The following is a 26,231-nucleotide window of genomic DNA, read 5'->3' on the forward strand; positions in this document are numbered from 1 at the left end:
TTTTTTTTACTATGGTTGCAAATATCAAAAAAAAATTATGAATATTTCTATATGTGACACGGCACCAGAGTTAAGTTAGGGTTTTTCAAAATTTTGACACGCCGAGCTCAAAAGGTTCGCCATCACTGACCTAGGGCTTCTGTCAGCCTCCAGGGTGAAGCGCCAATTCCCTACCTGCCCCCACCTCTCCAGTTGTTCTCCCCTCTCCTCAGAAGAAACCTCCATCTGTGTGGCCCCTTGAGACCTTGAACATGTTTCCTCACAATGCTCCCCACATTCATCCAGGCGCCTTTCCCCCTTCATGAGTCCTCATGGTTTGAAGCTTAGGCCCCATAGTCTTCCTGTCAACCTCAGCCCAGGCTCCTTCCCTTCCTCCTCTGACCAACTATCTACCTCTGTTCCCACGCTCAACCTTTCCATTCATGCTTCCTGCCCTTCTAACTTATGAGCACTTAACAGGCACAAGCAGGATGGCCCATCATTAACACTCCTGAGAGTGAATGGAGGTGCTATTAATAATTACCTCAGGATAACGGGCATAATAAACAAAGATGTTCCCAAACGAAGCCAGATGTCTGGTGACCTCAAATTTAGCTCCCTTGTTCAGTCGATACCCACACCCCATGCCTCTCACTATGGCCACTCTTGCCTTTGTCTCCTTACATCCTTCTCAACACCTGGGCCTTATAAACATGAGTTGACAAAGTGAAATGCTGGGAACTAAACTAGCTTTCGATGGAGATTTAGGAAAATTAATCTGGCCATGCTGTGTCCAGGAGACGGGAGACGAAGGCTAGAATAATAACAGCTCACAGTTATGAATAGAAATGAGTAAATGACATGCAGCCTTTATTTCATTCTCTATAGAAATGCAAATGCAGCCCAAGGGCTGACGTGAGGGTGAAACAAGCCTTGCATGAGAAATTCCGTTTGCATAGTTTAATACAATTTAATATCTACTCATGGCCAGCTAAGCATCTGTCTCTAATTCCACAGCCACGGTCCTTTCAAACTCACTGCCTCTGGATGTAAGCTTCTCAGAAAGAATGAGCCTGTGTCCAATGCCTGGAAAGCAACAGCATTTGGCCACTGAGTTCCTCTCTATCCTCACCAAGCAGCCTTTCCTGTTTTGTTTTTAGCTCCAGGGAAAGGACAATGGACAAGTCAATCAGTGCAGATTACCCTGCACAGGGAGGAGCGGCACCTGACAGCCAAGCCCTTCACAAAGTCCGTAGGGCAACACGCAGGGTGATTGGGTGCATGGAGAATGCAATTCTCATCAACCCCGAGGTGGCTTCATTGTTTTGCTGTTTTCCAGAAAGTCTTTAGGGTGGAGGGAGGGTGGGTGCGAAGGCAGGGCTTTGCCTATTAGCAGATATTTCAATGCGATCACCCTCCACCCCCAATCAATGCCAGGGATCAGCCCTAGCACAGGAACCGGCATCACACAGGCACAATCAGGGCTCCGGGCTGCTCTGTCCTGCTGCACTCTCGACCTGCCTTCCCGGATGAAAAGGCTGCTTTCCACTAGGCATGGCCCATGTATGGAAAAAATTCCACCTCTGGTTTGCTCTCATTTGTACCTACCCGCTGAGAACTAAAATTGCGTGGAGCAGAGGCCAAGAAGGTTTTCCTAGTAATCTGCCAGCTCTACATACTAGTATAGGGCTTAGCTCAATGATGACTAGTTACGGAATCCTGAGATGTGGGATTATTTCTTTGTTTCTTACCTTTCACTGAGCAGTGCAGAGGCTTTCATTTGAATTATAATTAATCACGAGAAACGCCTTGCACTAACTGGTATCCCCATTGTACAGATTACAATGTTGGAGACTCTGCAGTAGGTTCTGGGGATACAGACTTGAGCATCCTAGGGACAAAATGTCACGGAGGTTACTAGTAAGTGAGTTGCCCAAGGTGACCTGAAATCCATCCAGCTTGGAAGACTGAGGACCTGCCGGCCCTGGGACTCTCCCACAGAGGCCCAATTCTTATTTGGCCCAAGCCTACGCTCAAAGTCACTTGAATAACCACTTCAAGGCTGAGTAGTTCACCCAATCACTTAAGAGCATTACATACTTAAGGGCCCATCACTTGAGGATGGAAGAGAGTTAGAGTGGGGTGCCGAGAAGCACAGACTGCTCTTTGATAAAAAAGGGTCACATGCCCTGGCCAGTGGTGCGAAGTGGTTAGAGTGCCAGCCCTCACACCAAAGAGTCATGGGTTCAATTCCCAGTCAAGGACACATACCTGGATTGTAGTTTCCATCCCCAGCCTGGTCAGGACACGTTCAGGAGGCAACTAATCCATATGTCTCTCTCACACCTCTCTCCTCTCTCTCTCTCTCAGTCTCTCTCTTTCTCTCTCTCTCTTTCCCTCTTTCTCCCTCCCTTCATCTCTCTCTAAAAATCAATGGAAAAAATATCCTTGGGTGAGGATTATCAAAACAAAACACTGTCGAATGGTTGAAATCCCTTGATTGTGGGCAGACCTGATGCTGTAGCCCTGCTCCCAATGCCCCCTTGATACACAGAGGTCATCTCATCCACTTGCCTCTGCACTTGCTATTCCCTCATTCCAGAATCTTCCCCTGGATAATTCTTACTTGGCTGGTAAGACTCAGCGTAGGGAAATGCTCTTTGAGCCTCGGCTTCCTCATCTGTAAAATGGGGATAATCGCAACTTCCACTTCACACAGTTGTTGTGAGGATTAGAAAAGAAATAATGTGTAGAGGAACCGTGCCAAGGATGTAGAAAGTACCAATAAATGTTAGTTGTCACTATCAGCAACATCACTCTCCTCTGTGATCCCACACACATTGTCCGGACGATCACAGCATCTCTCCGACTGCAGTGCCACTGTTTATCCCCACTTGGCTCTGAGCTCCTCCAGGCAGGGGCCACGTCCCCCCACATCCCCGTTGCCTATGTGGTGCCTGCACACACCAAGTGCTCGTTAAACCTCCAGCATTGTTTGAATTGGTGATTAATTCCAGTCTGAACCTTAAGCCCTCCTCCTGTGGGCCTGTGCATCCATGTGTTGTGCCTTCCCTATGAAAGGCACACGAGGGAAATAAAGGAATAGAACTAGATGTTCTCAAGGCTACTCAAAAACTTCCTCAAAGATTCTACATAATTCATTTGTACTTTGACATTTCACCGCCTTGATTTTCTCCCAGTGCATTCTACAGAGGCTGATGTTTTGTCTAAAAACTATAAGGACAATGACCTGAAAGCCAAGGGTTTTCATACAAAGTGGAAAATTGATCTCTCTGTGCTGAAAACCATCCTCTTTTCTTCCCCATGTTCACACTGACTGAGCTTGTGATCCACGTGGCCTCAGTGAGGGGAAACTGAGGTAGGCCAAAGGAAATCAGGTAACATGGATCTACGGTCCACATTATTACCAGTTCGTATAAAGTATTACTGTAACAGAGGGGGAAATACACCATAGCTTCCAAATGGCCAACATATTTTGAAAAGTATTCAATACAAGAAAGAGCTAGTAAAGGCCTTGAAGTTAGGTAGAACTTTTGTTCCACACTTCGTTCTTTATATTTGGCTTAGATGGAGTTCTATGTCTGGGACAGAACTGAAGGTATACTAAGAGTGACCACTTTTTGCTTATAGGATGAAGTTTTAAAGAGGTTGGTCTTAGGAAAATTTAGATGTTAGGACACCCAGTGGCAGCAAGGTACATTCTGTGGCCTAAGGGCTTAGCTCCGAAGTTCTAATCCAATTGATAAGATTGGTTTACAGCACAGTGAGCCTTGTCAGTGGCAGAAGCTCAGTCCGTGTGAACATGGGGAAGAAAAGAGGATGGTTTTCAGCACAGGGAGAGCAAAGAAATGGAGGTGGGATCAGGGTGGGTCTCAGCTGTGGCATTATTACCACGAAACAAAACCAAACCCATCACAGGTCAGGTGGGCCTGGGGCTCCTGAGTCTGTGACCAGGAGAGATCTAGGAGCCTGAACCTAATTAGGGCCCAGACAGGGGACATTCCAAAGAGTGGGCTGCTGCTTTCTAGAAACCAGAGGGAGACAGTGCCTGTGCTGAGATGGACAAGCATCACTGGGGTTCAGGACCTGGGGGTCAGCCACCTGGGTGTGAGTCCACGCTTCTGCCACTTGATAACTGTGCACTCACTGTCTCTAAGCTGAAGTTCCCTCATCTATGAAACAGAAATAAAAATAACTGCCTTCAGGGACAATGTGAACAAGTGCTTAGAGCAGCGGTTCTCAACCTGTGGGTCGCCAACCTGTGGGTCTCGACCCCTTTGGGGGTCGAATGACCCTTTCACAGGGGTCGCCTAAAACCACTGGAATATAATTACATATTGTTTTTGTGATTAATCACTATGCTTTAATTATGTTCAATTTGTAACAATGAAAATCCATCCTGCATATCAGATATTGACATTACGATTCATAACAGTAGCAACATTACAATTATGAAGTAGCAACGAAAATAATTTTATGGTTGGGGGGGTCACCACAACATGAGGAACTGTATTAAAGGGTTGCAGCATTAGGAAGGTTGAGAACCACTGGCTTAGAGCTTGGTGATGCGAAGCATTCTCTCCATGTTAACCAAGCGTGCTCACTCAGCAAGGGGAGAGGGAAACACGCTATCCAGAGCCCGGCCATACAATCTCCCCATGTGACCCTTCGACCCCTGCTTGCTCTCTATAGCAATAAGCAGTGACTGCCTTAAACCAGTGGTTCTCAACCTTCTGGCCCTTTAAATACAGTTCCTCATGTTGTGACCCAACCATAAAATTATTTTCGTTGCTACTTCATAATTGTAATGTTGCTACTGTTATGAATCGTAATGTAAATATCTGATATGCAGGATGGTCTTAGGCGACCCCTATGAAAGGGTCGTTCGACGGTCAAAGAGGTCGCGACCCATAGGTTGAGAACCGCTGCCTTAAACGATAAGGGGCAGCCCTGAACAGAAGTTCTAGGGAGACTATGCCCCTCCTTCCTGTTTCTAGACTCTAGAGAAACCCATGGGATCGACAAAGAGGAAGACTTCAAAGAGGAACCCCGCCTCCCCAACACACACACACTAAGAAGGCCTCAGTAGTAACAGCAGAAATGTCCCTGTTTCCAAACATGTGGTTAAGAGGCACATGTAACAAATAACATGCATCTTCATAAACAAGCTCAGGGAGCCGGGGCCGGCACTCAGTGGTTAGAACGTTGGCCCACAGACCACAGGGTCATGTGTTCCATTTCCAGGGGGTGTACCTCGGTTGCAGGTTTGGTCCCCAGCCAGGGTCAGGGCACGTGTGAGAGGCAACCAATCCAACAGGGTCATGTGTTCCATTTCCTCGGTTGCAGGTTTGGTCCCCAGCCAGGGTCAGGGCACGTGTGAGAGGCAACCAATCCATGTGTCTCTCCCACATCGATGTTTCTCTCTCTCCCCTTCCTCCCTCCCTCCCACTCTCTCTAGAAATTAATGGAAAAACTATCCTCGGGTGAGGATTAAAAAAAAAAAAAACCAGCTCAGGGAGAAGGCAGTAACATGTAGCTAGGGCTTAGCAGGTACCCACAGAGCTGCCTCTGCAGGAGGATTCACCGTTTAAATAGATGGGTCTCAGCTGGGGCACCTTTGTCGCCCAGGAGGCATTTGGCAATGTCTGGAGACGTTTTCAGTTGTCACAACTAGAGGAGCATCTTACTGGCATCTAGTGGGTAGAGGCCAGGAATGCTGCTAAACTCCTAACAGTTCCTGGGACAGTCCAACAACAAAGAATTTTCTGGTCCAAAATACCAGCAATGCCAAGTCTGAGAAACTTTGCTCTGAGAAAATCAGGCCTGGGCAGAGATTGTGCCCATGAGGTTAGGACAGAAGCATTGTGAGAAGAAGCATGTTTTGGCACCAGAATGTAAGCACAAGGTTGGCAGTGGTCATAACAATAATTGCAAACAATGACAACACTCACGTAGCATTAACTATGGGTCAGACAACACCTTAAAGTCCTTATCTACAATTCATGTCACCCTTCAAACAACCTATGCCATAAGTACTATTATTATCCCCATTTTACAGATGATAAAACTGGGGCACAGGGCCTTGGCCAATTTCCAGAATTAGTAAGCAACAGAGTGAGGATATGAACAAGGCAGTCAGGCTCCAGAGTCCAAATTCATATACCAGGCAATTGATAAGTGTTTGATGAATTAATGGAAAAAATGAACTTGGCCATAAGTAAAAACATGCATCAAATATACAAGAAGCAATCCAAAGAGAATAAAATTAGAAACAAAAGGATTTTGACATCTCCCCTATTTCTTAAAACTGACCAAGGAGTGAACATCTTATGGTGAGGAAAGAAGCGGCTGTCCCGTGAAGACTCCAAATCTCCCTTCATTGAGAATCAGGTAACATCATCATTTGGAGGAGAAGGTGGGCCATAATATACACATAAGGATAGTGGCCTCGAAACTGTACTGCGATTCACTTTCTTTTCCAAAGAGCAAGATTTGTGGTGTATGTGACAAGTTATTCTGTCTGTCAAAAGTTTGTTTTAACTATAATCTGGCTTTTGGAAACATAACAGAGTGGGGAATTTAGAAGTTATTTAAGAAGTACCTTTCTATGGTTTGAGTTTTGTGTGTATAAGTGTGGGAGGGAATGAAAAGTTCAATAAAAAATTAAAGTACAAAAATACTAATTTTTCTTATAACCTGTTATAGTCCCAAAGTCATCACTGTATTAGGGTCAAAACACACACACACACACACAATTTATTCTGCATGACTTATTATTAGGGTCAAAACACACACACACACACACACACAATTTATTCTGCATGACTTGGCTTGTTTGCAATAAGATCACATTTGAGATACAAGGTAAAGTTTGTTCAGGCAATAATCTACACTAATAAAAGAGAAAGATGCAAATTGACCATACCTTCATGATGCCCACCAGCCAATCAGGAGTGGGTATGCAAATTAACCCAACAAAGATGGTGGGCCAATTTGCATATGCAGGCGTCATGGCAACGATGCAGGCATTCCACACAGCCCCAGATGCTCTGGGCCTCTGGGCAGCATGGGAAGGCAGAAAAGCGGCTCCGGGCCAGAACAAAGCCAGAAAGGCAGCTCCAGCTGGAGCAAAGGCGATGCCAGCAGCCAGGGGAAGGAATGGCAACGATGCAGGCGTTCCGCACAGCCCCAGCTGCTCTGGGCCTCTGGGCAGCATGGGAAGGCAGAAAAGCGGCTCCGGGCCAGAACAAAGCCAGAAAGGCAGCTCCAGCTGGAGCAAAGGCGATGCCAGCAGCCAGGGGAAGGAAACAAAGGCAGAAAGGCGGCTCCAGCTGGAGCAAAGGCGATGCAGGCAGCCAGGGGAAGGAAGGCCCATTCTTGCATGAATCTTTGTGCATCGGGCCTCCAGTAAAATTATAATGTATTTACTTTTAAATACCATTACAAATGGAACTACAAACTTCCAAAGGAAGGAATTTATAAAGTTGGATTGTGCGTGTTTCTGTGAAGCAAGAAAACAAACACTTAAAAAGAAATATTCACAATATAGAAAAACAAATTTGTATGCCCCTGAACTTAGTATCAATTAAATACCAAAAGGAGTTCTTCAAAGAAATCATGGAAGAAGGTGTCATAGGGAAGGAACACTCAAAACTCAATGGTTATCATTTTTTGGAGGTTTTTAAAAAATGTTTTTATTGATTTTTAGAGAGAGAAAGGAGAGTGAGAGAGAGAGAAGAAAAACATCAATATGAGAGCAAAGCATGAACTGGCTGCTCCAGCACACTCCCTACCTGAAATCAAACCTGAGACCCAGGCATGTGCCCTGATCAAAAATGGAACAGGCAACCTTTTGGTGCATGGGACTACACCCAACCAACTGAGGCACACCGGCCAGGCTGTTATCATTTTTGCCATTAAAAATGTGGGGTGGTTGCCTCAGTTTCCTATCTTATATTATGTCTGCTTTCTCTGATGGTCCCTCAACATCCTCACAAACTTCTAAAAATAGAATGGGTGAGCTAAGTTTTTCTAGGTCTTTCATGTTTATCTTCTTGGTTTGGAGCTTTCCTACAAGATAACAACTCCTTTCACAATCTAGAGATGGAGGGATTGGAAGCAGGTAAGGGTTAACAACAACAACAACAAAAGTTGAAGGCAGAGCCATCATGATGGGGGGGACAGTTATGACTTCCCTCCAGTCTGCCTGGCATTAGGTACAGGTGTTGATACCAGGGTGGATAGGACCAAGACTCCTTCTCCACAGGAGAGACCTGGTAGATAACACAAGGCTGGGAGGACAAACGCCAATTCAAGTCAAGTCAGCCAAGGCTGGAGAAGGCAGAGGTTCCCACGGACTGGGCAGGTAGATCCTGTCCGCGGTTGAAGTCCATAAGCACGGGCCACCATGAAAACTGGGTTCCAGGCAGAGCTGGTGATTCCATGTCCCACCCCATGCCACCTGCACACAGGTAACAAGCACACTCAGAAAAAAATTAGGGATAGGAAGGGAAACCCTGGCCAAAATCCAGCAAGAGGCTAGAGGCCAGGGCTGCCGCAGTATGCCCAAACTAAAAGCCTGTAGATGTCCTCTTTCTGCTACGGTGTAACAGGCTTTCCAAACACAAAGTCCTACGTTTGCTGCTCTGTTAGTAACAGAAGCAGATTTGATTTTTCTGCCATTGAATTTGAATCCAAGAGATTTGGCACACCATGAATTAATGAACATTGACATTGTTCCCAGTCCTTAATAAAGTCTCTTTTACTCTAATTTCTTCATTTCTCATAAGTAAAAATACTCTTAATTTTTCAGAAGCAGTCAGTTACACTCATGCCATTAGAAACAGAAGGCCTGACAAATAGCAGCTGGAAAAGGCACAGTGCCTGCTTTGCAGGATTTGACCACCAGGCCGACTGGCTGTGTGCTCTGCCATTGAATTTGAATCCAAGAGATTTGGCACACCATGAATTAATGAACATTGACATTGTTCCCAGTCCTTAATAAAGTCTCTTTTACTCTGATTTCTTCATTTCTCATAAGTAAAAATACTCTTAATTTTTCAGAAGCAGTCAGTTACATTCATGCCATTAGAAACAGAAGGCCTGACAAATAGCAGCTGGAAAAGGCACAGTGCCTGCTTTGCAGCTGGCTTCCAGTTCTGGAAAGGTTCTGCGGCCAGACCCTGGCTCATGAGAATGCACTTCCCGCTGTCCTTTGAAGAGCATCTTTGTCTCCTGGTAACTCTCAAAGGATAACCCCGCACTGCTCCAAAGACTTCTATTGCCAATTCAGTGCTAGCATCTGATGCACTGCGTTGTCTTACTCCTCCTCCTTCTGTTTATTGAGGTATAACATACATAACGTGAATAAAGTACACTCATTGTAAATGTATGAGATTTTACACTTTTAAAGACGTAAATAACCACCACCGAGGTCAAGATTAAGAATGTGCCCAACCTCCTGGATACCTATGTGCATATTAATACCCAACCCCCCACACACAGGTACCCATTATTCTGATTTTATTTTTACTACAAACTAGCTTTGCCGGTTCTTGAACTAAATATAAATGGAATCATACTTCATACTGTAAGTAGTTTTGTGTCTGTCTTCTTATGGTTAATACAAAGAAATTCATTTAGTGAATGAATTCACATGAAATGCATTCAGTTTGTTGCCTATATCAGGTGTATATTTTTAATAGCTTTATTGTGGTATAACTGACATACAATAAATTGCACATACTTGATGGGTAAGATTTGGTAAGTTTTATAATATGTCTTCACCCAGGAAACCATCATCATCATCAAGATAATGTACATATCCATCACCCCAAAAGGTTCTCTGTCCCCCTTGGTAATTCCCCTTCCTCCTCTCCTCTTATCCCCAACAAACACTGATATTCATTGTCATTATAGCTTAATTTCCATTTTCTAGAAGTTTATATAAATGGAATAACACAGTATGTCTATGTTTTTATACATATTCTTCCACTCAGAGTAATTATTTTGAGATTAACCCATGTTGTAGCATGTAAAAATAGTTCTTTTTTATCACTGAGTAGTATTTCTTTGTATAGATAAACCCGTTTATCCATTCACCTGTTGATGAACATTTGGGTTGTTTCTAGTTTATGGCAAATAAAGCTGCTACAAACATTCATGTACAAGTCTAGGTATGGATATATATTTTCTTTTCTCTTAGGTAAATACTGGATCACATGATAGGTATATTTGTAACTTAATTATAAAGAAACTTCCAACTCTTTTCCATTTTTATATCCCCTCCAGCAGGGTATGAGAGAACCACGGTCTCCACAAGCCATCACCACTCTGTATGAACCGTCTTTTTAACTTTAGCCAGTATAATAGGGATGTAGTTGTATATCGTTGTGCTTTTAATTTGTATTTCCTTAATGACTAATGTTGTTGAGCATCTTTTCATGAGCTTATTTGCCAACCATGTATCTTCTTTGGTGAAGCATCATATCAAATATTTTGCTTACTTTGTATCAGGTTGGGTTATTTTTTTATTATTGAGTTTTGAGAATTCCTTATAATATATTCTGGATATAAGTCCTTTATCAAATATATGTTTTGTAAATGTTTTCTCTCAGTCTGTGGCTTGCCTCTTCATTCTCTTTAGTGTTCTAGAACAGAAGTTAGTAGTTTTGATAAAGTTCAATTGGTCAATTTTTTCTTTTATGGATTATGACTTTGATGCTTTATCTAAAAAAAAGTTACCAGTATTTTCTCCTTTTGTTTTCTTCTAGAAGGCTTAAAGATATAAGTTTTAGGGAATTCATACAACTTAACAAAAGGAAGATAAACAACCCAATCAAAAAATGGGCAAAGGACCTAAATAGACACTTTTCTAAAGAAGACAGAAGAAAGGCCAAAAGACATATGAAAACATGAATATATCCCAAGAAACCAAAAACACCAATCAGAAAGGATATATGCACCCCTATGTTCATAGCAGCACAATTCACCATAGCTAAGATTTGGAAACAGCCTAAGTGCCCATCAGCAGATGAGTGGATTAAAAAACTGTGGTACATCTACACAATGGAATACTACACTGCTGTAAAAAAGAAAGAACTCTTACCATTTGCAACAGCATGTATGGACATGGAGAGCATTATGCTAAGCGAAATAAGCCAGTCAGAGAAAGATAAATATCACATGATCTCACTCATTTGTGGAATACAATGAACGACATAAACTGATGAACAAAAATAGATCCAGAGAGAGAGAGAAGCATAGAACATATCATCAAACCTCAGAGAGAAGGCACGGGTGGGGGGCAGGGGTAGTAAGAGATCAACCAAAGGATTTGTATGCATGCATATAAGCATAACCAATGAACACAGACAGTAGGGAGGGGGTGAGGGCATGTGCTGGGGAGTGCGAGTGGCCAGGGAGAGGTCAATGGGGGGGAAAGGAGACATATGTAATACTTTAAACAATAAAGAAATAATAAATAAATAAATAACTAAATAAAGTCTAGGTCCAAAGTCTCATCTAAATATAACCTAAGTGAGTATGGATAAAACTGAAGGTATGGTTCATTCTGTGGCAAACTGCTCTCCAGCTTAGAACCTGTGAGATCAAATATGTTACATGCTTCCAAAATACTGGTGAACAGGCACAGGACATTCCCATGCAAATGGGAGAAAGAAGAAAGTAGAAAGGAAAGAGAGGTTCTAAGCAAGTATAAAACCCAGCAGGGCAAATTCCATTAGACTTTAAGGCTCAAGAATAATCCTCTTAGGCTTGCTGCTATGCCATCCAGGCCACTAGGGCAGTGGTCCAGCCTGCAGCTTTGCTGGACAGAGGTTGGGGCCCCAAGGCTCCAGACTGTCCTGCCCCGACAGCTTTGGGCAGCCCCCCCCCCACTGTGGCTCTCCAGGATTGGGGTCCTGAGACCACCTCATCCAGCCACTGGAGCAGCACCTGGGAAAGCCAGCTGCTCAGCACCAGAGTGCAGGGAGAGGAGCCACCAGGGGAGGTGGTGCAGAGGCGAGCCAGGTTCAGAAGAACCAGCAGCCCCTCCTTTGCAGTTTCCCATTGTCCTAGACAACAGCTCCTGGCTTCTGTCAAGATGGCTTACTGTTCTCCTTACAAATGGTCTCTCAGCAACACCCTTAGCGTGCTTTCCTGAACAGGCTTTCTCATTCATTTCAATATAAATAAACTGAGAATTCTCCAAATCATTAAGTTCTATGTTCTGCTTACTTTCCAATTAACAATTCCATCTTTAAGTCATTTCTCTCTTCTCACATTTTACTACAAGCAGTCAAGAGAAACCAGGCCATTGTTTCAACACTTTCATTAGAAACTGCTTAAGCTAAACATCTAACTTCATCACTTACAAGTTCTACCTTCCACAGAACACAAACACAGTTCAGCCAAGCTCTTTGCCACTTTATGACAAGCATGGTCTTTCCTCCTGTTTCCAATAACATGTTGCTCATTTCCATTTGAGACGTCATCACAATGACACCTTTCATATTTGCACCCACAGTGTGTTAGGTGAGTCAAGTATTGTCTGAGGCTTTCTCTACAGTTTTTTTTTTTCGTACTGAGCTCTCATTGGAATTGCCTTTAAAAGTCCATTCATGGCCATGTGAGCTTTTCTGGTATGCAACCTCAAACTCTTCCATTGCCAGTTCTAAAAACAAGTGCCATAGATTGGGTGCTTTATAAACAACACAATGTATTTCTCACAGTTCTTGGGGCTGGGAATCAGTGATCAGGGTGCCAGCGTGGAGCCTTCTTCTGGGTTGCAGACTTCTCACTGTATCCTCTCATGGCAGAGCAAGCTATCTCAGGATTCTAATAAGGATGCTAATTCCATTTGCTCCCATGACATATTCACCACCCAAAGGTGCATGGGGGTGGGGTAGGGTTGTGCGCAAATTTCCAACATGATGTTTAGACCTTGGCCAGGTTTTCCATTCATTCAATCATTCAACAAGTATTTTATTGAGCACCTATAATATTCTGATTCCAGGAGCTGAGAATATGACAGTACACAAGGTAGGGCAGATCCCACTTTCATGGAGCTGACATCTGAGTGGGGCATACAATACAATACAGGTTTATATCAAGCCTAGAAAAACAAAGCCAGAACATAATACCCAAACCTACAAGAAATTAGACTAATCAGACAAGAATATTAAGAACTTCTCCCAAGAAGGTTCACATCTAGGCAAACCCGTACACACTCTTTTCTCCGTCCCCTTCTCTCCTGGACTTCCCCTGTGAAAACCCCGTCTCAGGAAAGGTTCCAACCGACTCAGTCACGCTTAGATACACACAGCTCCGAAGTGTCGGTGTTTTGTTACAGGTAGACATGAGATGGCAGAAAGGAACTCCACGGACCCTCTCAGAGTCATATTGTGCATCTACCTCTAAGGAAACATCCATCACGCACCTGCACGAGGCTGGTTTAGGCAACAGTGAATAGTTCATTTACTATGAAACACACAGAGCCTGGAGGGAAGTGTGCTGGATACTGTCTGTTTGTCCCTCCAGATGCTCTGTGACCCTTCTCCACCCAGCTCTGTGGCCCAGGAGGCTGGCCTTCAAGGACTGCATCAGGGCTTTTGTCTTCTGTCTTTGGTTGGATTCAGCTAAAGGGAATCACCACAGGAGAAAGAGGGGAGGAGGAGAGAGAGGGCCAGGTCCTGATTTCCCTGCTCCCTCCCTGCCTGGCTGCTGGTTGGCAGTGGCTGTGTCCTCTATCAGGAATCATGGCTCCCTATTAGGGTTCCTTTTCTATAGTCACAGCCACAGCTATCTATAGCTACAGCCGTCTCTCTAATCATCCACACCTCTTGCCCCTGGTGGTGCCCCTAGAGCAGCAGTCGCCAACTTTTCGGACCTCACGGGCCACCAGTGGTCCGCGGGCCACCAGTTGGTGACAGCTGCCCTAGAGGGCAAAGCTCCATGCTGGTGCCCACCATTCCCAGGTATGTAGTCTTCTCACTGCCCTCTCTCACCTGCCCCATTCTAAAAGGCACAGGCTGCAAAGCCAGCACCACCCTCTAATCAGAGACTTGGAGCTTCATTTTTAAGCTCCAAGGACTTAGGGGGGTTTGGAGGGCTGGTGAACATCCTATAAATGGTGTTTCCTTGCAGAACCAGTGGTGACTCACCTCCAAATAGAACAAAACTCAGGATGGCGACTAGAGTGACACCAGCCCCCTGTGCAGAGAAGAAAAGCCTCTGAATGGCCATGGCTTACCTTTCTGTGTTCAGTGGAAGGATGTGAGCCGATGAGCTGGAATCCTAACAGCAGCAGGTAACCCAGGACTCTGAGAAGGAAAAACAGCAACAGGCAGGACTGTGAGCATGTTCCAGGCAGCAACACCAGCAGAAGGAGCATTTCCGTCTCATCATTGGAAGGGAGACACCAGTCCAACCCGGGGTCTGGGATGTGACCCAGTGAAGAGGCAAAGGACAGCCCCCGGGAGGGAAGGCAGCGGACTGTGGGCAGGGCTGTGGCACCGGACAGATCTGGGATCAAACCCAGCAATACCACTTACCAGCAGGGTTTCTAGGTCAGAACAGTTAACCTCTTCGAGCCCCGTCTTCTTCCTTGTAAGAGGGGATAACACAGAAGCTGGCCCCAAGGGCTGGGGAGGACTGAATGCAATAATGTGCCATGTCTGACACAGTAAGTGCTAGTGCACGCTGGGTGCTCCCGGAGCCGGTTAGGTCTGGGCTCTGGAGCCAGGCCAGGGGAGTTCCTCTCCCACACACAGGCTGTCCTCGGAGCCTTTTCCTTGCCAGTCCTTGGTCCTTGGTGTCACATATGTTCCCCCGGGGCGGGATTAGCTGTGTTAAGCCCCACTGTCACCAGCCCTGATTAGGGCTTGTCATCAAATAAAGGGAAGGTACGGAAATAGGAGCCAGCTGGCCCTGAGACAGCGAGTGTGCTGGGAGAGCATGAGCTTTGGATTCAAACACATCGAGGCTAGAATCCCAACTCCACCCTTCCCATCGGGGTGATGCTGGGTCAGCTGTGTCTGCGCCTCCCTGTGCTCATCTTCTGTGAGGATCACTGATGCTGACAGAGGTGAAAACTCCCGCACAGACAGGCAGGCAGGCAGAGGAGACAAGTATTGTCAAGTAATTAAATGCCCAAAGCCCCCTGATTTCAAACCAACGGCTTGTTTTAAGCATCCCTACAAAAGGCCTTTGGCCCTACTGAGCTGTCTTGAATCCTTTCTAGAGTTTAACCCTGAGGACAGAAGGTAAGCAACCCAGTGGTCCTCAACCTGACTGAGACCTCCAACAGAAGTGAGAGATAAAAAAACACTGCCTTGTCCAAGAAAATACACTGTGCGGAGGTGGAGGGGAAGAAGGAAACCTGTCTGAATCTGGGCTTAAGGCTTGTGGAGTTAGAAGAGGCTCCTACCATCTCTAAGAATCCTAAATTCCACCCAAATCCCCATGTTGGATGTAAATGAGCCCGGCCCTAACAGACCACACAGCATGGATATGACAAACTGGTTAGAGACTGTGCTGGGGCGGGAAGCAGGGTGAAGGGACATGCAACCAGGTGTTAAATGCATCCTTCCTGCTGTTGTCTTCGAGCTGCAGCTGAGGCCCCAGCACAAGAACCAAGCGTATTCCATGTGCACACATTCCAAAGGGAGGGGCTGACCGTCTATGAGGACTGGAAAAGGATGTGCACCTCCCCAAGATGTCTTCCAGCAAAGGGGCAGGGGTGTCTAAAGGAGTGGGCGTGCACATAGAGGTAGAAAAAACACAGCTTTTTTCTAATGGTATCCTTACTGGATCCAATTTGTGCTCTAAACCAAGAAACGTGCATCATGACTCAGGAGTCTATGTGCTTTGGTTACATGACCTTGGGCAAATCACCTCTGTGCCTCAGTTTCCTCATCTGTAAAATGGAAATAATATTGCCTGCCCTGCTGACCTCAAATAAGTGAATTGCGAGAAAGCACATTATGAACCATGCCTACAAATCTGAATGATTTGTAACACATCCTGGCACTGTTACTCATTTAAAAAAACAACAACATAGCTTGGTGTGGTTTTGTTAAAAAAACAACAAGCAGCAGCTCTATAAATGTGTTACACCCCAGGCCCTCAAAGTTCTTGGCAGACACCTAAGCCACACATCTATAATGTAATCAGAAGCAATTCTGCATAACTGCTCATCCCAGGTTGCACTTCCAAAACTTTCAGGGCTCTTGAGGCAGGAAAGGGCGAGAAAGACTGGAGGAGGGAAGAGTCTAAGTTTGTCCCTGTCTCAGAGGAACTGCTCTCCAGGTTGCCTGGTCAACTGTACTCCCAGATATTCCTGCAGCTTGTTCCCTCACCTTCGGGTGTCTTATGGAGAAAAGACCCCCTGGCCCTGAAGAAAACAGCACTTCTCCCCCAGGCCGGGCAATATTTGTCTCCAGCACTTACTATCTCACAGACGATGACTTTATTCATTTAAAGTACACCTCTGCCCACTGGAGTATAAGCTCCAGTAGATTTGAGAATTGTTTTATCTCTACTTTATCCCCAGCAACTAGCAGTGTCTGCTATATAGTTAGAGCTCAATTCATTGAATTAATGAATGATGTTACATCATCTTGACAACCTTTGAAATGTCAAGATAAGTGGAAATAGTGGGAATTACCATATTAAAAATGTCCAAAGTAATCTGGGAAGTTTTAAAAAGTTCTCTCATGAAAAACTTATAAAAATCAGTTACATTTTTTAATTTCGATGTGATGCCCCAAAATTCATTCTCATAGGACTGACACAAGATATGGCAGCAAAATGTTTGCTAGTGCCGCTTGTTACAAAAATGCAACACTAGTAGTATTTAGATGTTCAAATGCTTCTTTTCTTGATTGAGCTGGGCCCCAGTGAGGCTAAAATGCACAGGGTACCCAATACAATTCATCCTGGAATAAAATCTTAGTTACTAAATGGGCTCTGGTCTGAATGGAATAGAATAAATCCCCGCAACGGGGACATTATTCTGTGGCCGCAATAGCAGCAGCACTAGCAATATATAACCCCGGGGGCCAGAAGAAACTCCACCAAGGGCCGTAAGTTTCCCACCCCTGCTCACAGACTCTGTTTTGGGATACCCCGCCCTGCTCACACATACCTATCTAATTGGTAGTCTGTAGCTGTGCCCACACCTTTTCAACACGCCAACAATCTAGCCCAAATCCTTGTTCCTCCTGACCCAATTCGAAATTAATGTTCAGGGAATGCGAGAGCATGTGTGTGTCTGTGTGTGTGCAGCTCCAGCTCGTGTGTTATTTCACTTTGATAGTTTGCTTTGGCAAACTGCTCCCAGCTTGCAACGTTTTGACAGACTGAAGGCTACCAGGGCCTTTGGCAAACAAATCACAGTTCCCTCCGAGCAGTGGGGGAAGCCACATTCCTACCAAGACCATCTGATTCACCTTGTAGGCGAATTTCACACCCATCAGAAAAAGAAAGAAAAAGATATGCCATCTCCCCAGGGTTGTTCTAGAGTTTAAACACACCATCATTCCGTTTCCTCACGTAGAAAATAATTTGCATTGAAATTTGGTACAAGATCTACATCATGGAACTGGGGCTCTGGACTTCTGTGTTTGCCTTGCCCCCCCACCCCCACACCCACCCACGATCCTCAACCCCAGTGAGGGTGGGTCATGTCACAGCCACTGTGTTCCTCAATTAACTCAACACCACTTGAGCATATCAAGTAACAAAACAAGGAACACAGAAAAAAAACCTTAACTTCTTTTCTTCTTTAGTTAATACAACCCAAGAGATATTTGGGGAGCAACCTGATCACTAATAAAATTATACCGACCTTAACAAAAGAGAGCCAAAATCTTAGCATTGAAGTGAAATCTGTACCTACTGCACTCTGGAGATCAAAAAAGTTTGCTAAGCATTCATTTTACATCTTCAGCTCAATCATCTGCCTTCCTCAGACAGCAGTTAAGAGTAAAAAAAGCAATGATCTTGGTTAGCGATACTTGATGGTTACTACCAATATCAATTCTTACAAGTATTATTGCATTTAATCCACAACCATCCCATCAGATACTTTTATTATACCCATTGTAGGTGAGGAAATTGAGGCACAGAGAGGCTAAGGCATTTACTGAAGGGGAAAAGCCTAATTCCCAGGCCAGCAGTCAGACCCTTGGCCTGGACCCTTAACCACTGTGCTCTGGGGCCTCATTGGAAACAACACACCTTTACACCAAGTATTCGCATTTGATCACATCACTTTCCTTCCCCAGTCTTATGAGACTGTGGCTTCACACATCTTGTTTTACTTTCTGTCACTGCTTGCAAAAATAACCAGAAAATGAGTGAATGCAATACAATCTCGTTTATCCAGCCTCACTAGAGAACATTAGAAGTTTTAAAACAATTGAAATTAACCATTTAAACTTCAACCTTGAAAGAAAAATCATTCTATTTATTCCCTCTGCTTTCTCATACAACATACGCTGAGCTTAAGTAACCTTTCTTAGATGGGTCACCAGTGTGCATATCTACCAATCTGCGCAGCAGAAGGTGGTGGCCCTGGAGCAGAGAGGTTGAGAGCCCAGTGCCTGGGGCTCTCTAAATCCCACTGGCCTTTTGCTGTTACCTCCCCGCTGTCAGGCATTGCCTCCTGGACTGTGGATGAGCCTGTGTACTCCTAATCGGCTCCCTTCAGGTCGGCCTTGACCTTGGAAACCTTTAGACAACCAAGCTGCAGCCAAACCAAGACCATACAGACTCTGGAGAAAGACCTGCCTGGCTTTTGTGGGGCAAATATTTCCATTTTAAAGCATGGACTTTGGGACACCTATTCTAACTGCATATTGGTTTTTATTGCTTATTTCCAGCTTATCCACCCTTGCAGCCATTTCTGTTTTCTGGACCAGGGCCTCTGGAAAAGTGAGGTGTTCTGTCACTGCATAGCTTTTCTGGGCACAACATCCTTTGGTAAATTTCCCTGCTCTCCAGAAAACAGTTCTGATACATCTTTGCAGCTAGCAGAGCACTCAGCAGAGTCCACACTCAGGGATAATAAATAGGAAGTGAATCAAAGGATGGCATGATGGAAAGAAGAAGGGAGAAAGAGGGAGGAAGTATCAGCCACTAAAAAAATGAAAGTGCTGCTGTGACAGACACTTTTCATCAACAAAGTGTTTTCTAAGTGCGTCCAGAATTCCGTCATAAACATAGAAGAACTGGGAAAAGAAACACAATCGTGAAAGGAGGATTTCTATAAGTTGGAGTCATTGGTTCTGATCCCAGGAGGTTGGTGTTAACTGAGGTCTATAAATCTACTTGGATACGTAAGGAACGGGTAGCTTGAAACCCAATGATCACACCTTGACTCCATTGAACCCTTTTGGTACAGAATGTTCTAGCAAATCCCACAGTCAAGTATTAAGTGATGAGGACATGGTCCAGGTGCAGGGCTGTGCCAGGCATAACAAAAAATCAATACTGTCCGAATCCCTGCCATCATTTTATAGGAAGGGGTTTGCCAGGGCAGTCTTCCAAAAATCAATTTTATTTCCTCCTGGCCTCTATGCCTGCCATTCAGATGGCTCCTACCGGGCTTCCCAGAACACATTCCAGCAGGTTCTTGCTGGTACACTTGTGTTCGTCTGCTCTCACCAGATGACTTGTGTTTATAAAGAGTCAACCATGGTCCCATACCTGTTTATGCCAGTTGCTTTGCGATTACATAAAATATTCATATAACACACAGACCCATGAAATAGAGTGCAAAAATTAAGAGTAGTTGTTAGCTGTTTCTACAAAATGAAGCTGAATGCTTTGTAAAGATGCATTAAAGGAAAGTAGCCAAGAAAAAAAACACAAAAAAACTGCTGGCAAATTAGGTGTAGATGAGACAACCGTAAATGATTAGGGGAAAGAAAAATAAAACTCTAGAATCATTCTGTACTCAGATTGCTTTGCAAATGTCTTTAAATTCTCACTCCACATTAAAGAAACCCAAATGCTTAGATAATGCTCATGGGTGTGGTTTGTGCAGGAGAGACAATCAGGGGTTCATGCTCAAAGAAAAGTCCTTGGCCTCACATAAAAAACTGGTGAGTGAATGCACATGTGTTTTAAGTAAAAAATAAACTGTTAAAGGTGTGTGTGTATAATTTGTATGATTTTCTACTTTAACCTATTTTATAATTAATGATCCTGGTCAGGAAAGAAAAATTTTCTACTTTACTCCTTTTACATAAAAGATAATTATTAATTTATTCACTCAATATTCAACAAATATTTATTAACCATCAACTGGGCAGCAGTTTAGATGTGGGCTACACCAACTGTCCCTGCCTATTAACACCATGAGGTTGAATATGTATGACCCTCCTCTTCTTCCCTCTCCCCCTCCTCCTCCTCTTCTTTCTCATCTTCTTCCTTCCCTTCCTCTCCTCCTTCTCCCCACTCCTTGGTCACTAGCATAAGGACACTGAATTACCCATGGTCCTTCCCAATTCTCACATACTAGGGGTCCAGTGCATGAATTTGTGTATCTTGAAAGGAACTGTGGGCCGTGAGGCTTCGGTGGGCACAGGGGTGGGTCTCAGCCCATCCTCCGTGCCCTCGCCCAACCCCTCCCACCGCGGCCCCCAGTCCCGTCTGCCAGCAGTCCGGCTCCTGCCGCTGCCACTCCCATGCGCTTCGAGCAGGGCTGTTGTTGGCAGTGGGTGCGAAAGGCAGCTGCCGGCTCTGATCACCCCTCAGGAGCAGGGGGAGGTGGAGAAGCCCTGAGGGGTGATCGGGCCGGCAGTCGCCGCTTGAACTTGCTGACGGCACTGAGCTATCGGGGCCAGCGCTGGGCGCTGGCAGTGGGTGCAAGCGGTGGCTCCAGCGCCAGCAGCGGGTGCAAGCGGGGCTGACACTAGCAGCAAGTGCAAGCGCCAAGTGGGACCGTAAGGCACAAGAACAAAGAATTTTCAGTAACCACCAAAGGCTCCCCCCAATGACAGCAACTAGCACCCCACCTTGGTCTGGCGCCCCTGCTCACCTGCTCCACCATCCCACCATGGCCAATGACACCCGCCATGTTCTGCACTCTGCTGCCTGCTGCCAACACCTCCCATGTTCCACATGCACCCCCTGGTGGTCAGCACACGTCATAGTAACCGGTTGTTCAGTTGTTCCGCCGTATGGTCTATTTGCATATTAAGGTTTTATATATATAGATTTATTTACCCCTGAGGGGAATCTCTGTTCTCACTGTTGAGTCATACCTCAAATATCACTATTTTGGGCATTCTCTTTCTCATACATACAAACACACTTTCTTTACCCACTTTCTTCCTTTCTGTATTCAGGATCTTTTTCAGTTGCCTGAAGAACATCATGTATGGTCTATTTGCATATTAGGGTTTTATATATATAGATTTCTTTACCCCTGAGGGGAATCTCTGTTCTCACTGTTGAGTCATACCTCAAATATCACTATTTTGGGCATTCTCTTTCTCATACATACAAACACACTTTCTTTACCCACTTTCTTCCTTTCTGTATTCAGGATCTTTTTCAGTTGCCTGAAGAACATCAGCCACCTTTCTCTTTCTCATTTCCTCAATCCCTTTAGTTGTATTTCTAAGTGAAATAGCTGACAGGCATTACAGTAATATTATTCACTGAAATGCATATCAAGGAAAAGAAAAGCCTTTCTTTTCAGAAGACTAAAACCAGACACTTGACCTAGGGCCATCAATCTGTACAACGCTTAAAATGATCCAGAACTCCCCATAAAATCTATAAAAATCACCATCTAACTCTGTAATCTCTCTAATTACATCTGCATTTCTTCAAAAACTACCATTCAAAATAAGAATCACTGAATCAACTTTATTTCCTGCCAATTTAACCAATCGTTTGGCATTTTCATAGTTTTGTTTTCTTCTGTGTTTTCATTTTAAACATAAAACATATCAATTACACTAAAGCACTCCACCAGGTAAAGGAAGAGCCCCAAGCAAGCAGACTGGCTCTAACAGACTCAGCTGGCTGCCCATGGTAGGCAGTCGTCATCGCTTGTTACAGAGCTTCTGGGGAGAAACTGTTTCCTTCAACTCAGTCACTGAACAAGCACATAAGGATGTACCTGTGCATACAAAGAAAAAAGGTGCACAATTTGGAACATGTCTTTAGCAATATAAACACTTCTCATCACTTAGTACCTGTTCCTCTCTAACTTGGAACAGATTAAGGAACATTCCTTAATCTAGCCTTGACCGTCTTTGGTCCGAAAGGATTTTACTTACCTTACATTTTGCATGGCATCCAGATCTGGTCCAAAGTTCAGTGACAGCCACTAACCAGTTCCATTAAAGGTTTAAATCTTATATTTCTTCTGCTACTGGGTTTAACTGTGATTCTTTTTCATTACTACGGACTCTGAGTGAGCCGAGCTACTCTTGCTACATTAGTAGTAAGGGCTTCTCTGTCCCTTTTAATGAGGAAGAAGCTGACTTTATGTTTTTTTGTGACTTGGCAAAAACTGAGCAGGGATTTTTAAACTAAATCTCTACATATCAGAATTGTGAATCCCCTTAAATGTTTTTTTCCTCTGAGGGATTTTCTTGGCAGCTAACTTCTAATTTTGACCTGCTTTCCCTATAGGCAGAGAAATCCGTCAGCTTCTCCAATGGATCTTTACCCATTTGGTTGCCTTGATAAATTTTAAAAAGGCCTAAATATGTGTTTCTCATCTACCATTTTTATCAATGACCTCTTACACTTAAAGTAACCTTAGCCCTTTTCCCCAGAACATTTTGAAAAGTATTTAAACAAAAGACACTCTATGTTTGTTTTCTGTTGGGTGTGGAGGGTTGTGTGATGTCTGTCCACCACCCGCACCGCCCGTTCCCAGTTTACATGGCTCTAGAAACAGACTGTGATGTGAAATAGTTTGAGTACCTGGGTTAGAAAGGAGACCTGATGGGAAACTCCAGCAAGGCTCTCCCAAAGAATCTGTCCTCATAATTCACAGTTTTCCCCGGAGTCCTCAGGGGAACTGTCCGGCTGAGCAGCCTGGTTCAAACAATCCCTTCGCGGGCCCAAAATCCAGAGTCCTGCCACCAGGAGAGCAAGGTGACATCACGCTGTCAAGTACTCCCACCTGCTCATTTCTGATCTGTGGGCACTTTCTCTGAAATACACTGAGTGGCCAGATTATTATAACCACCCCATCAGTACTTCGTTGGGCCACCTTTTGCATTCAAACTGCGGGGGTTCTTCTTGGCATTGACTCCACGAGATGTTGAAAGGTGATGTGAGGAATCTGACACCATGCCTGATGAACAGCACTGTCTAGTTCTGTGAGATTTGATGGTTGTGGAACCAGCTGCCTGATGGCTCTTTTAACTTTGCCCCACAAATGCTTAATTGGATTGAGACCTGGTGATTGTGGGGGCCACCTAAGCAAGGTAAAGTCTCCCTCATGTTCTTGAAACCACTCCTGCACAATACGAGCACTGTGGCATGGCGCATTGTCTGGTTGGAAGAAGCCATCTCCATTGGGATACGCCATCAACATGATAGGATGAACCTGATCAGCAACGATACTTAGGTATGTTGTGCTATTCAGATGTTTATAATGATCTGGCCCTCTAGCAACTTCAGCGCGAAATTATAGCTAATTTGCCTACAAATGTCAGGTGGTCATAATAATCTGGCCACTCAGTGTAATGTATAGCTTAGAGGTGAGCCCGGGACCCCCTTGATGGGAGAGGGTCTCCACACCACAGATCCTTACAAGGCTATCAATTAAAATCCTAGGACATCAAGAAAAATATTTGCAAAAGGGGATTTGTCCCAAGTAAAGCCCTTCCTGTGTAGCCTGATGGCCACAATTGTGAGGGTCCTCAGTACTTTTAAGGGCTTTTTTGATAACAGCCAGAAAAGCCAAAGATCTGTTTTCTCATTGATTTTAGAGAGAGAGGAAGGGAGAGGGAGAGAGATTTTACTCTTTTTTACCACATGGTGAACCCAACTTTGGTCATCTGCTGCTGTTTTCAATCCAGTTCAGTATGTGACTGTGACATCCACTTCTCTGTGCCCCCTTAGGTACTAGTGTTCACCTAGGCCGAGGTCCCCCTGTGGCCAGTGGTTTTACAGCAGTGTGATGGAGCTTCCACAAAACACATGTATAGTGCATGTCTTCAAATATCTTTTAAATTATTTTTTAAACTACTGCTTAAAAATGCACACATGCAAAATTAAGTTAAATGGCAAATATTAACCCTGCAGAGACCATAAAACATTAACGTGGGCTGCCCTGATAATGGCTGGATTTTGCAGAGGCCTCTAACTGTTTCTGACACACTTGTGAATGTCACTGATGAAAAAGGTTGTAGCTCTGCACAGGCTTTTGAACTTCAGGCCTGCACATGTCTTTTCATGTAATTATACAAGCAACTACAGACTACAGTGCACACACACGCACGACTGCACTCAATTAAATGCCAGGCCTGGGCCTAAGAGCACCTGCCAGGCAAATGCTCAAGCACTGGTTGGGCAATCGTATGTGGCACCATCATAATAACATACTATAAACCATTTTACTTTTTAGTAGTCCCTCCACAATAATGTATAGTTATGGGGGGTGGGGGGGATTACACAATATCCTTGGTGACTCAACTTTGAAGCAGAAGGTTCTTCCTTCCCATTTTCCTAGATTCTAATTAATCTAAAGAATATCCTAAGATTGCAAGATGAGTTTTAGCAAAAAAACTGTTACTAATTGCAATTATTTACCTGTATGGATCAAGGTTTTCTTAATACTATGCAGCTAAAACAAGTGTAAAATCAACCAGGTGATGAGGCTGATGTACCAGCTATCAGCCATAAATCCTGAGTTCAAATTTTGGTGTTTACACAAACAGACTCAATTACCTCATAATGTGTAAATATTACAAAGCTGAACTTGTAAAATGAATTTATCTTTCTTTTTTTTAATCCTCACCCAAGAATCTGTTTTCTCATTGATTTTACAGAGAGAGGAAGGGAGAGGAAGAGAGAGAGAAACATTGATATGAGAGAGAAACATCTGTCGCCTCCTGTACGTACCCTGACCAGGGATGGAACACACAACCTGGGTATGTGCCCTGAGCAGGAATCAAACCTCGACCTTTTGGAGTATGAAATGACACCCAATTAACTGAGCCACACTGACCGGGGCTAAAATAAATTTATCTTAATGAACTAGTGCCATTGGCTATTTTATACATTGAGATTTTACTTAATTTTGATTAAAGAATTTTTAAAAGGGCCTATTATCTTGAAGTTTGAAAATAGCCTCCATGACGGGGACTACAGTTCCTGAGCGCAGAGCCCTTTTTTTGACTCTACGCTGAAGGAATGTGGCACAGCAGTTGAGGACTCTGAGCACTGGTTTCTGTTCTGCAAATTAGAGATACTAATGTTTGTTCCACTTACCTCACATGGTTGATATTAGGATCAGAAAAAAAAATGCAGGTAAAAGTCATAAAGGTTTTGAGCAGATTTTGACTTAACTGATCTGGTTTCTTATTCTCTTTTTAAAAGGTTCTCCACTTACCTGAGAAAACCCATGAAATTGGAAACCATGATGCCAGGGTCCAGGGAAAAAGCAAGGGCTCCTGGGAGATGTTGCCAATTTTCTGCAGGTGGGAGTGGTATTCAAACTCCTATAGAAGGAACAACAATGCTATTTTTAGCATGGTGCTTGGGAAAATTCTTCAGGCTACAATGAAACCAGAAGTGAGCAATGGAAGACATGAGGACACAAATTCCACTGACCAGTTATGGTTACCAGATTTCCCAGTTGAAGTCTAATTGTGTATGAACATGAGGTACCAAATTTACAGGACATTCAGCACAGTGACTAATCCACACAAGATGGCCAATAAATACCTATCAATGATGATCTCTGAGGACCCTAAGAAAAAAGATACCTACTAAGAAAAGCTCCAGGTGGCTAACTGGGCTCAAATTAAAAAAACAAATAAATAAACAACAACAACAAAACAGAGCCTAGCAGCCATTTCTACGCAGGAGCCTCTTATGCAAATTGCACTTCATGGAGAAGCCTGCATTGTGTTTCTGCCATCTGAGCCAGCCCTTAATGAAAGAATTCCTGAAATCTAATTTCAACCAATAGGACTGAGGCTTTCCCTATACAATCAGAGATGTGCAGCTTCAACAAACCAGAGAAG

At 44.2% G+C, this 26,231-nt stretch overlaps 1 long non-coding RNA gene across 1 annotated transcript in view; it reads right to left on the bottom strand.

Moving 5' to 3' along the window:
* The window catches only part of LOC106726775, a 55,216-nt gene extending 29,517 nt beyond the window's left edge, over positions 1-25,699 (bottom strand). Inside the window, exons 1-2 of the long non-coding RNA XR_001362876.1 lie at positions 25,595-25,699; positions 14,252-14,321 (exon numbers count right to left, since the gene is read on the bottom strand). This is a non-coding gene — a long non-coding RNA (uncharacterized LOC106726775). The remainder of the gene's footprint in view (positions 1-14,251; positions 14,322-25,594) is intronic.
* Between the last annotated feature and the right edge of the window lie 532 nt (positions 25,700-26,231).

The sequence above is a fragment of the Myotis brandtii genome, unplaced genomic scaffold (assembly GCF_000412655.1).
Source record: "Myotis brandtii unplaced genomic scaffold, ASM41265v1 scaffold315, whole genome shotgun sequence".
NCBI lineage: Eukaryota > Metazoa > Chordata > Mammalia > Chiroptera > Vespertilionidae > Myotis > Myotis brandtii.